Here is a 4,059-nt window from a genome sequence, read left to right on the forward strand (position 1 = left end):
TTTTTTGAGATGGAGTTTCACCCTTGTTGCCTTGGCTGGAGTGCAATGGCATGATCTCAGCTCACCACAACCTCTGCCTCCCGGGTTTAAGCAATTCTCCTGCCTCAGCCTTCTGAGAGGCTGGGATTACAGGCATGCACCGCCATGCCCAGTTAATTTTGTATTTTTAGTAGAGATGGGGTTTCTCCATGTTGGTCAGGCTGGTCTCGAACTCCCAACCTCAGGTGATCCGCCCACCTTGGCCTCCCAAAATGCTGGGATTACAGGCGTGAACCACCGCTCCCGGCCCAGATAATTCTTAAATTCATCTACCCAACTTTCCCATCTCCACTGCTTCTCCTCTGGTCTAGGAGGCCACTGTCTCTTAACTGTGGTTCTAAAAAAAAATGCTCCTATCTTCCAGCTTCCACTCTTGCTGCCTTCCAATCAATTCCTCACTCAGCAGTAAGAAACATCTTTTACTTAATTTTTTTTTTAAATTTTTTGAGACAGAGTCTCACTCTGTCACCCATGCTGGAGTACAGTGGCGTGATCTCGGCTCTCTGCAACCCCCACCTCCCTGGCCTGATTCTCCTGCCTCAGTCTCCTGAGTAGATGGGATTACAGGTGTGTGCCACCACGCCCAGCTAATTTTTGTATTTTTAGCAGACATGGGGTTTCACCATGTTGGCCAGGCTGGTCTCAAACTCCTGACCTCAGGTAATCTGCCCACTTCAGCCTCCCAAAGTGCTGGGATTCCAGGCATGAGCCACGGCACTCAACCAGAAACATCTCTTTAAAACATATCAGATTGCCGGGTGTGGCAGCGCGTGCCTGTCATCCCAGCTTCTTGGGAGGCTGAAGCAGGAGAATTGCTTGAACCTGGGAGGCAGAGGCTGCAGTAAGCCGAGATCGCTGCCACGCATTCTAGCCTAGGAGACAGAGCGAGAATCCATGTCAAAAATAAAAACAAAAAAGAAAATCAGGCTCTTTTCTGCTTAAAATCCTCCTGTAACTTCCTACTGTTATACAGGTGGAAGTCCATGTGGCCCAAGGACCTCCTGATCCTGCCACTCCATCTATACCACCATAGGAGGTACACTATGCTCCAATCACACTGGCTGTGTATGTATTCCTCAAGAGCACCAAATGCTTCCAAATGCCTGAGGTCTTCTTAAGTGCTGTCTATTTTGCTGCTCTGCCACTCCACCCCTGCCTCTTCCTATGCCCGTTTTTGTTTTTTTTGAGTCCTTGTTACAAATGTCTGCTCCTCTGAGCCCTTCTTGATACCCAAACTAAAAACTTGACTCCCTGGTCTGCCTCTCATTATTCTTCATCACAGCAGCTTGTTTCCTGTATAAGACTTACCAACATTTGTAATTATTTATTTTTCTTTTACTTATGTATTGCATAGCTCTTCTACTAGACTCTAAGCTCTATGAAGTGGTACCATAGAAGAAGACCAACAAGTAGATGTTTGATAAATCTTTTTAAGTGACTGGGTGAAGTGGTAGCAACTCAGGAATAGCTTATTTCTGTGAAATCCTGAGACTAGGGAGAAGTTTAATAAAAAGACATCAGTAAGCTCCTCTATATGCCTCGTTATGGCACAATTGCTAGGTAGCTTTGCTTCAAGGTGGGGGCAGGACCAGATACCTCACTGACATTCTTTTAGCACTGAGATTCTGGAAGTCTAAATGTTGAGAATCCCACAAGCCCCTGTCAGTCTGAGCTAGCAGCTGCTTTGCAGAGGGGAGAAAATAAAGTTACCAGGCAGATGGGGTGGGGGAGGGGTGGGAAGATGAAGGCAGTCATTGCTAATGGGGTATGACAGAGCCGTGGGGAGAGGTTTGGGGATGTGGGAGGACCTTGGCCACAGGAATGCCTTTTTCCCCAGGACAAAGAGGGCAGTGACGCAGAGCACAGGGAAGAGCAGCATTTGATTCAACCAAAGGAGTGGTCAATGCGGCATGGCGTGGTTGCCTTGGGAAGAGATGCCTCAACTGGAGGCAGAATTAAAATCTGAAAACAAAGAGCGTCCAAGCAGCAGAACTATTGCTGTGCTTCCAGGCCTTTTCGCCTGGAACTTAGCGGATTAGTGGACTTTCAAACCCTGACAGAGGTCAGGGGCAGAGGCAAAGAGATCATGCCTCCTAATTTTAAACAAAAGATCACTTGAAGAGACCCCAAAGCTCTCTTAATCGCAGGTTCTGCCTGGATGGTGAAAAATCGCCTTCTGACTGCTCATCCTGCAGCTTCCTTGCAGCTGAGGAATGGCACCTTGTCATCCTCAGTGGGCATAATTGGCTTGCAGCCCCCAGTCCCTGTTTCACTGGAAGACATCAGAATCCCACTCTCAGTCTACTCAGCAGCCACACAGAAGCTGCAGAACAGCCAGATTCCCACTGACCCACCCTGGCACACCTCTGAGAATTCATGGGTCCAGACCAGGGCATAAATCATGTTACGTTATATCTTCAGTAAAGTTATCATTTAAAAGAATTAAAGTGTCCCCACCCACAAGAAAGAAAGCCTGGACTTTTCCTGAATAAGTTACCCCTCAGAACTGAATCAATATTTCTTTTCCTTAAAAAAAAAATACTTTGTCATTGGGATCAAACCAAGAAGAGTTATATTTTTCTGCAACAATACTTTGAGCTCTCCTGTTTGAATTTACTTTGTTTTAAAGGAGGTGATGGTGTTGTAATTTTGAAAAATTGGTCCTAACTACAGAATTGACTTAAGTAGTAGAGGTAAGTGATTCCTGGATAAACTATCTAGCAAATGGCAACCAGGAAATTTATCCCTTTCTTTAATGAGTGTAGATTTGAATCTGTCAGCAACAAAGATAGAGGGAGAAGTGTTTCTAAAAAGAGATCAGAGAAGGACAAGAGGATGGAGGAACAGGGAAGTGTAGCTGTCCAACAAGAACCGCAGCCTGGCTGGTGGGTGGGACCTGATGGAGGAAGTGATGTCTGATTCCTCTGTCAACCAGACCCATTTCCAAATGGCTTTTGAATCCTAGGTGGTAGGTCCAACAAAAGGATGATGGCATTTATTTGCCTTTATATTGTTTTAATACCTGTCAGGGGAAAATGCAACACTCTGACAACAGCCTTAGAAATAGCATCCCACCTGGATTGTTAAGACCACGGCAACTGGCACATTTGGCCAAGTTCTTATGGTGAAGTCTCAGTAGGCCAGTCCAGGTGTAATCTCACTCTGGTGGGTTGACAGCGGGAAGCAAGATGAAAAATAAGGAGCATATCTGAATATAAATCACTGTTACTGGGCACCAAAACACAGATGAGAAATTTCCCTCATCCTCAGCGGGTTCACCCTCCTGCACAAGGAATGAACTATAGGACATGATCTCAAACACCTATAGATGCATCTTGCAGGAAGCATCCACCCTTCAATGAAAGATCCTCTTCTGGACTTGCTATGCAGCCCAGCTGAAATGTATCAGGTCTCAAACCTGGTAAAGATGATCTTTCCCCTTGATTCTGGGGTGGGGAGTGGGAGGTGAGACGGGGGTGGGCCTGAGTTTATTTTTTAAATCGTGTATTCTCTTGGTTCTGTGGAAAACTGCAACCGTATCTCCTCTTCTCCTTCACTCTCTCTCCCGGGCTCCCTCCCCAAGGATGAAAGGATCTGAAAGTCGGATTTCTCCCCCTCAGCTAAGCCTGCTCTTTCTCTCCTTCCCAGCCAGCAGCACACAGCACCTGGAGCCCCAGCATCGCCGACGTCCGACCCTGGCAGGCGGGCGCAGCGAGGGCGCCGAGCTGCAGCCCTTTTCCAGCTGCACTGGAGATTTAATTATAATTAATCGTGAGAGCTTCAGCCTTGAGGATTGAATTTTTGAAATAGAGCACACCCCGCTGGTTTCTTTCTGGTCTCTTTTTTTTTTTTTTTTGCATTTCCCTTCCACCCTCCCCAATGGCATCGAAATTTTAAAAAACGAACGAGGAGTCTCACCCACACCTGCCCAGGGACCGACGCTGGCGGAGGATGCGGATAGCCGGCGAGGAGCTGTTCTGCTCCGGGAGGATGCGGCTTTGCCGCGGCGCGCGGGCGGGG

The 4,059-nt window shown here is 47.3% G+C and overlaps 1 protein-coding gene across 4 annotated transcripts in view; it reads right to left on the reverse strand.

The window, feature by feature from the left end:
- TMEM169 (transmembrane protein 169) overlaps nucleotides 1-4,059 on the reverse strand; it is a 19,565-nt gene extending 15,506 nt beyond the window's left edge. Inside the window, exons 1-2 of one of the 4 annotated variants that reach the window (XM_011932310.1) lie at nucleotides 3,958-4,018; nucleotides 3,705-3,786 (exon numbers count right to left, since the gene is read on the reverse strand). The gene's annotated coding sequence lies outside the window, so the exon portion shown is untranslated. Of the gene's footprint in view, nucleotides 1-3,704 lie in introns of all 4 variants that reach the window. The other 3 variants (XM_011932309.1, XM_011932308.1, XM_011932307.1) reach the window with 3 other exon arrangements.

The sequence above is a fragment of the Colobus angolensis genome, unplaced genomic scaffold (genome assembly GCF_000951035.1).
Source record: "Colobus angolensis palliatus isolate OR3802 unplaced genomic scaffold, Cang.pa_1.0 Scaffold95, whole genome shotgun sequence".
Taxonomy (NCBI): domain Eukaryota; kingdom Metazoa; phylum Chordata; class Mammalia; order Primates; family Cercopithecidae; genus Colobus; species Colobus angolensis.